The sequence below is a fragment of the Pinus tabuliformis genome, chromosome X, assembly GCF_031772625.1.
Source record: "Pinus tabuliformis cultivar Carrire ecotype Pingquan chromosome X, CPIR1, whole genome shotgun sequence".
NCBI classification, from domain to species: Eukaryota; Viridiplantae; Streptophyta; class Pinopsida; order Pinales; family Pinaceae; genus Pinus; species Pinus tabuliformis.
Window position 1 is genome coordinate 1,518,361,020 of NC_142308.1, and position 8,628 is coordinate 1,518,369,647.

Here is an 8,628-nt window from a genome sequence, read left to right on the forward strand (position 1 = left end):
TTTCCCAGGTTGGACAATGCTTCCTGGAAGTTGGCCCCATAAGGAGTAAAGTCATCCATATAGATTTCTACTGCGTCATGGACCAGCTCCGAGAAGATGCTCAAGACAGCTCTCTGGAACGTAGCAGGAGCATTGCATAGCCCAAAGGGAAGGACTCGGTAGGCAAAGGTACCCCAAGGACAAGTGAAGGTGGTCTTATCTTGGTCTTTCAGGCTGATTTGGATTTGGTTGTACCCGCTAAACCCATCCAGGAAAGAGAAGAACTTCTTTCCTGCCAGTCCATCCAACACTTGATCTATGAAAGGTAGAGGGAAATGGTCCTTCTTGGTAGCTTTGTTCAACTCTCGGTAGTCCACACAGATTCTCCATTTCCCATTTTTCTTGGGAACCAACACTAGAGGGGACACCCATTCACTATCTGAGATGGGGTAGATGAATCCGGCATCCAACAGTTTTTGCAATTCTTCCTTGACAATGTCCTTAAGGGCTGGATTCATTCTCCTCTGAGGTTGCCTAACCGGTTTACAATCCTCTTTGATGTATATATGATGGGTACAGACCGAAGGATGGACTCCTTTCATTTCCTTATAGCTCCAAGCAAAAGCATCTAACTGATTGGCCAACAGACTACACAGCTCCTTTTCCTGGGAAGGAGATAGGGAGGAGCTGATCTTCAATGCTTTCTCAGGGCCGAACTCCACATTCTTGACTCTGGGAGTAACAGGGTTGGTTGTACAAAGATCCACTAAGGTGCTAGCTTGGGCATCCTCCACCAATTTCTCTAAGGGTAGTGCACTGGAAGGTGGATTCTGGATCAAGGTCTCGATCAAGTCATCCTCGGTTGGGGGGTCTCTTCTAGTGGTATCTAAGGTACACAGAGGTGCTGAGTACACCTCGTCTTCCTCTCCTTCTTCCAACCAGAGTGGTAAGTCATGCTCTAAGGAGGGTTGGGCAGGAGGGTATAGGACTAGTTGCTTGGACATGGGACCATTTTTGATGGTCATGTTTCTCGCACGACAACTTATGTAAGCATCTGCAGTAGCTAACCAAGGCCTTCCCAAAATGAGAGGATATCCAGTAAGCTTGGCCTTTGGTTGCAGAACCAGGAAGTCTGCAGGGTATTCCCAAGAGTCAATAGAGACCAAGACATCCTCCACAATCCCTTCGGGAGTCACGGTGGAGCGATCTGCTAATTGCAGTACTGTCAAGGTCTTTCTCAAGGAACCCTGAAGATTAAGCTTAAGCATGGTATCCCTGGTCATCACATTAATGGCGGCCCCCAGATTAATCAAGGTGTGAGGTATAATGGTGCCATTGATGTGGACATCTACTACAGGACTTCCAGGATCTAGGTACTTTGGGCATATGACTTGTCCTAACATAAGGTCAGACAGTTGTCCTATGACATTGATAGTTGAGGCATCTTTCTTCCGTCTGCCTGGGTGTTTGAAACACTTCTCCTTAACCAGTTTGTTGTATATTGGCACATCCTTGATGGCTTGGAGAAGTGGTATTTTTACACACAACTGCTTGAGCTCACCCAGAAGCTCCTCTTCCTCTGGGTTGGGTTGTGTGGTAGCTGTTAGTCTCTTAGGAAAGGGTGGAATAGCCTTTGGTTCACTTTCCTGTTTATCTTCCTCATCCTCTGGGGGAGGAGGTTGGCGATCTGGTAGAGTCTTTCCAGATCGAAGATTGATCTCCTGGATCTCCACAGCATAGGTAGGGCATGAGGTTTCCCCAGTATATACCTGCTGGGCCTGTCTATTGTTGGGGTTCGGGTTCAGTTGAGCAGGCATTTGAGGTTGCCTTGGAGGAGCAGGAGGTAATGGCTGAGGTTGAACTGGTGGTGGAGGCAAGATGGTAGGAGGAGTGTTGTATTGGGGCCTCCATCCCGACTGAGGTGCATTCCATTGAGGCTGTGGCTGGGCATGTGAGTGATATGAATGAGAAGTAGGTTGAGTGGGGTACTGAGGTGGGTAAGACCATGGAGGAGGCATGGACCATGAAGGATGAGCAGGGGGACCCCAGGAAGGCATAGGAGTCGACTGGTTGGGGTTGTAATAAGCTTGAGATGCCCCTTGCATCCCCTGCTGATAAGGTCTAGATCCTTGTGGCCTCCTTTGGTTGAGGTAATAGAGAGGTTCAGTGGGAGCTTCTGTCCCTTGGTACATGGCTTTAAACCCAGGTAAGGTTGGACACTGATTTGTGGGATGGTCCTCCTCACAAACAAAACACACTTCAACAGAATGCAATGGACATTCGTTTTTAGGGTGTCTCCTTGTGCACCTAGGGCAGAAGACAGCCAAGGCTCTCTCAGCTTCTTCTTTCTTTTGCTGAATCCTGAATGTGTCAAGCTGCATGGCAATGGTCTGTCTCACCTCACTCTTAAGATCTTCTAATTGATTTGCAAGCTCATGTTTGGAGAAAGGGACACTAGTTGAGAGGTGGTTTCCTCTACCTCGTTTCCGGGCTGCCCTGGAGTGGTTTCTAAACACAGTCTTGATGTCCTCATAAGGCAGTTGGTAAATGTCCCCCCCAGCTAACATGTGAAGGGTATCTAAGAGGTCTTCAGGGACTCCTCGGAGCAGGACCAACTTGAGGGATTCAGGGTCAAGTGCGCACCTGGCCCGCTTATAGCTTAGTTGGAACCTCTCCTCATAATCCTCTAAGGACTCATCATTTCCCATGGACATCCGAAAGATTTCCCCCTTTGTTTCCTTGGACCTACAGTAATCCCGATACTTGGTGTTGAAAGCTTGCTGCATCTGAGCCCAAGTGGTGATACTATTCCCAGGTAAGCCCATGAACCAGCGTAGTGCTGCATCCTTAAGAGTGGAAGGGAAAAGTTTCAACTTTTGCTCATCTTCAGTATAGTCATAGGTTATACAAAGGACAACAAACTCAAACAGGAAGGTATCCGGATCTTCAGTAGTCAGCCCATGGAAGTGAGGTAAGGCGGAGGGGCTAATGTTCTTCATTTTCATCTCTCCATTGGTTTCTCGGATGGGGAAGGCACCTTCTATTCTCTCATCTTCTCTCCTATTGTCAGCCATAGCTTCAGATGGAGTGGTCTCTAACTCTTCTTCTCCTATAGGGTCTTTGGATATCTCAGGATGTTCACCTATAGGTTCCTCTGGGTCACTGTCACCAAAGAAGAGAGAAGGGTGACTCAGTGATGTGGTGGGGGTGTTTGGTAGGAATTTGCCTGATCTATCTCGGTTCCTACGAGGCATGAAATGGAAAAGACTTTCTTTTTCTTTTGATTGTTTTTGCTTTGCTTTTCTTTTGGTAACTGCAAAACTGAGACAGATTGATCTACAACTAACTATGAAAGATGCAGAATTAAACTGAAAGCAGGAAAGAACTAATCTACTTTGCTCGAATGAAATTGCAAGAATGGAAATGCTACTCTACGCTTGCAGAAAGGAAATGCTATTCTATGAAAGCAGGAAATGCTAATCTATGAAAGCAGGAAATATCTATGCTACTTTTGCAAAATGGAAATGAAGTAAACTACTTAGCAGAAGGCAAGAGTAAGAAAGTAGAAGAAAAGCAACAATTACTAATACTCTGACGCTTCCCCGGCAACGGCGCCAAAAAGATGGTGGGCTCCAGTATTGTAGCAATAATGCTACAACTCCTGGAGCTTCCTATCTCTAATTTTATCAACCCGGTAGTTCGTACAAACTTGGAAGCGACGGTGTTGTATGCACAAGTACTAGCTCTTGTCGCAGCTGTCACTTGGTCAGCTGGCACAAGTCCGCTAGGGCTCAAGCCAACTTCTATATGCTCACAGAAGAAGCTTTATGAATGATGGACGAAAGCTAACTCAAAGGAGACTAGTCTAACTGCAGAAAGAAACTGAAAGCCAATAAAGCATGAAAACCCTAGTAAACCCTAATTTGACTAGCTAGACCCTTACAATGCAAAACTGTGAATGAAACTACTACCACTAATGCCATTACTTGCAGTGAACTGAAATACATGCATCTAAGCTACTTGCATCTGAAAAGACATGTTTTTGTATTTTTTCATTAAGTGGTTGGATTTATTGTGATGATGCTTTTGATTAGGGTTTGGTTGTGCAGGAGCGGTTGGAATGAAAGGAAAGCATGGGCAAGGTCAGGATGGCTAAGGGAGGTCCCAGAGGGTCTCCAGCATTAGTCCACAGAAGTCTACCACGTTCGGATGCTCAGCAACCGAGTATGCAGGCTTCTACAGGAAGTCTGCAGGGGATCCTACAGGAAACTCAGGAATTTCTACAGGAAGTCTATGCAATTCTACAGGATGTTTGGAAGTGGAGGTTTTGGGAGATGGTGAAGTGTTGGAGTGGTGTGGGAGGATAGGTGAGATGGAGATGTAGCTGGTGATGGCTCAGGAGCAGAGGAGTCAGATGGAGGAAGAGTGCATGCAGTGATTTGATGGCTGGAAGGATGGGATCAACGAAAGGTTAAGTAAATGAAGCTACGTGGCAATGGATGAACTGGAGGGTAAACGAGCTGGACAGAGGCTGAGTGGGTGACTTGAGGAGAGATCAAGAAGAAGAAGAAGGAAGTGGAATGATATGGAGCAGCGTAAATGAAACAAATGACTTATGCACCAAAACGAGAATTCATTAACCTATGATCACTGTGCCATGAAACCTATGAACAGTAATGGAAAACCAAGAAAAGAAACTCATGCATGGAAGTGGAATGTAGAAGTATGGTTCAATATCAAAAGTGCATGGATGGATCTTCAACGAAAATGACTATGTTGCAGCTTGCATGGAAGTGAGAAGAACTGCGTTTCTTTTTGGTGGTTGGTTATGGACTGCACCCCAATCCCTAATAGAGATGGCAGTGAGCTTTAACAACCTTTTTCTGGAGCTCCAATGAATTATATCTATCCTCTTCTAACCTAAGCAACTGGAAACAAATTCACCATAAACTAATCCTATTCAATCTCATGAAAATACTAAATTAACAGACTGTAAATTTGAATTGCATGTTAAAGTAAAAACTCAAAGTGCTGGAACGAAATGCAAACAATATTACAACACCGAGGAGATCTATTGCTCTCAGGTTGGGCCCTAACCTGAGAGCTATAGCTCCCTTAGAAACTTAGAATGAGATCAAAATTTGCCTGCCTTTATTCATAAACGAAAATCTGATGTCATGCCAAAACTGGCTTACAAAAGGAACAAACACCGAGCTGTAGCTCGTACTTCCAAATTACAAGAGCAATACAAAAGTTCAAAAAGCTCCTATCCAAGGCTACGGCCTCAGTATTTATGCAAAATGATCATCCAACAGGTGTCCTTGATTTGTGGAGCTCGGCTGTCCAACTGAAGGTTAAATTGCTAATCCTGTAGAACAGTTATAACTGTTGTTCCTGTAGAACAGTTGGCTGCCTCTAAGCTCGATGGGGAGATGGATTGGAGCTCGGAGCTATGGTGGGAATTATGAGGAAGGTCCCCAAGACCGTGGACATCCTCTCCTAAAAACCAGCAGTGCCACCTCATTGTCTCCTTGTCTCCTTTTTCGTGGTCTTTGCTCCCTTTTAATGCCAAAACCTGAAATCATCATGTATTAGTCACGTAGATAGAATGCCTACCCTTCTTCCTACAAACAACACGAATAAACCAAGAAATGAATGCATAAGCAATAAAAAATGAATGGTTTGAGCAGAGCAAGTAGGCCAAATGAGCCCAAATTGTACCAAAAAATGGGGCTCATCATCTAGATCGTGGATTGTGCTTCAGATTTCCTGCCGAGACAATCAATGCAAGTCGATTTCCCACAGGAACTGTGAGTTTTTTATTTGACGGACTTCGCTTAATCTCTGAAGCACGGATTCTAGCCCTGGTGGTCTCGAATTTTGTCCTGCGATGAAGTTTCGGTTCTCCTGCGTATACAATCTTACTGTTCCAAAGCCTCGGTATTTGCCAGTCAAAGCCTATTAAGAAGCCCTAATTCGTTACAAAATTCATGAAATTTTGCTGCCTTCAATCTTCCTTATTCAGACTACCATTGAAATCTCAAGGCACTTATATGCTTCAAAACTTTCGTCTTAGGGAAGTTCGTACATTCTACGTCTAGGCTATTTTTCAAACATTTCGTTGTGTTGCCTTTAACTATATTTGCACAACCAGAATTGAGTGCAATTCCCTTACTACGAGGACTAATTTAGGAAAAACTCGTGGGACACATTAATCATCCTTCAAACCACTAACTCTTTAAGTAACCTTGGTCCATAACAAAGAAGAAAATAAGAAAATAAAACTGAGTCAATTAGGTAGAATCTTTCACCACCGAAATTTACAATTGATAAGGGAGAAGGGATCTTAAAACCCTCTACCTTTGGCTCAAGAAAAATAGAGATAAAATGATCCACAATTGATGATCCAAATGAATTGAATCCTCCCATATTTATAGATTTCCTAGAGAGATTCTTCTTTTTGAAATGATTGAGTAATCTCTACTCCAAGCCCCAAGTTTGGGTTCATTTGCCCAAATACCCTAAAACTCGCCCAACAGTGGAATTTTTGTGGTTTTTCATTTTTTGGAGGGATATAGCTTATGGGTATTATTGATAGGCTACTTCATCCCTTGAATAATTAACTCTTCGGGAACAATACAGTCTCCCCTTCCCGACATTGCTTGTCCTCAAGTGATGACAAGTTCTACTGAAATGGGACTTCCTCTTCTTCATGTGTTGTCCTTTGATCAAAATGACCTGCATTTATGACCTCATCTACCATATCAATTTTATACGGTTGAATGTTGTTACAAACAAGGCTTTCCACAGAACCCATATATCGATCTTTACCAGCAAGATCACCCTCATCATCTATTGTTCCCCCAGTTCTGAGTTCATCTTCTTTGTAGGTGTCACTAGTAATGCCTTTTTTTGCAATGTACCTCTTATATCCAAAGCTAAGTCCACCCTTAAGGACAATGAAGCTTTGCAAAATAGCAAAAAATTGGATGGGCTCATTGCCCTCAAAGATCTTAGCCTAAACCGGTTGTGCTTTCAATGACTTGGCCATTTTACTCATTAGTGATAGGCCAGTAGTTCTTTCTTCTGAAACACTCCCTTTTTCAATCCAAGTGCTTCCCCTTTTTCAATCCAAGTGCAAAGCAGGTATTCTTCCTTTTCCTCTCCAGGATAAGTGTATCGCATAATATAGCAATCACCACTGTAAAATTTGCATTGTTCACTCGATGGCATAGGCAATTTGTTTTTACCATTTACTCATCAAACCTGAAGATTGCTAGTACAATCAATAAATGGTTGATTTTCCTCTTTTACTGGAGTTGCTTTGAGAAGGCCCTTAACATTAAATCCTTGTTGTTTCAGCAAGGTTGCTACTTTGCCTCTTCCATTTTCAGATATAGTTGTATCTGTACTTTGAGGCCATGCATCAAAATTTGATTTAAACATGACAGTTTCAAATCCTTCCATAATACGAGTTACATGAGCTTGCTTCAACTTTCCTTTACTGGCAATCAACTCTTTTGCAGCTTAGCTTGTTGCTTTTCTATCCTCAAGCGATTGTTCCTACCCATCCAAACAAATATCTCAATTCCACAGTCTAAGCTATTGTTTGTGTTCAGCATTTCTCTTGTCAATGAATTTCCTTCAATGGGTTTTGCATGACCCTGTTGTATGCAGAATAGCTTTGTTGGAAGAGCTTCAGGTTGTGATTCATCGTCATTGTTGGACTTCTTGTGAAGAGCAGTAAAACCACTAAAAAAAATTCAAAACTCCCCTGTCTCCGGATCAGCTACAAATTTGCCATTCTCAATTACAGTCTCTTCACACTTCCCATCATGATAATTATCTCTGATATATTGAACAACCTCTAAAACTTTAGCCTTCTCTTGAGAGGATGAGTTGGATCCATTAAACTGAAATCCTTTGGATTTTGTATCAAGAATAAAAATGTCATCATGATTTAAAGATGACCAAGAATAAGGCACCTCTGTCACATGCACAACATGCGTTCCCTTGCATGCAAACAAGTAAACTGAATATGTTTTCTTCTCGACATGTTTGAATCCTGAAGCAACACCACCTTCTTCTGGTATGATGCAAGGCTTAAAATATGATAGAAACTTATATGTTTCATGTCATTGACTCTCTCTATGCTGCACTACACGTCCTTCAAGAGTTGCATCCAATTCAATAGTCTTGATGGCTATTGCACCAGCTTCATCCTTACTTGTATCTTTGTCAAGCCAATAATGGATATCATAGCAAAAAACACCAGTTTTTTGTTAGTTTGACAACGAATTAGGTAAAATTGTAAATAGACAGTTGTATACAGAATAATTAGTTATATAACGGTAGTTGGCGATATAAAACTATCGAATGCTCATGAAATGAAGAACGGAGAATCATTGTTTAATAAAGTCCAATCCAAATTCAGTTTCGTTTCTTGGTCATTCTGTTGTGCTTTCTTCTCCTATTTTTCCTGCTATTATTTAACAAGTGGTATCAGAGCTCCGAGGGTGGTGTGCCTAGGCGTAAAGAATTGGTGCTGTTGTTTTCTGTCCGCTTGAGAAGCCGTGAGAACCTGTGCTAATCTGCGGTTGTGCGTTGATCAGTTTTTTTTCCCTTTGTTGCGTTGAAAAGACCAGAGTG

The 8,628-nt window shown here is 42.7% G+C and overlaps 1 pseudogene; it reads right to left on the reverse strand.

The window, feature by feature from the left end:
- Window positions 1-6,664: 6,664 nt before the first annotated feature.
- On the reverse strand, window positions 6,665-8,255 carry LOC149145824 (villin-4 pseudogene; annotated as a pseudogene).
- Between the last annotated feature and the right edge of the window lie 373 nt (window positions 8,256-8,628).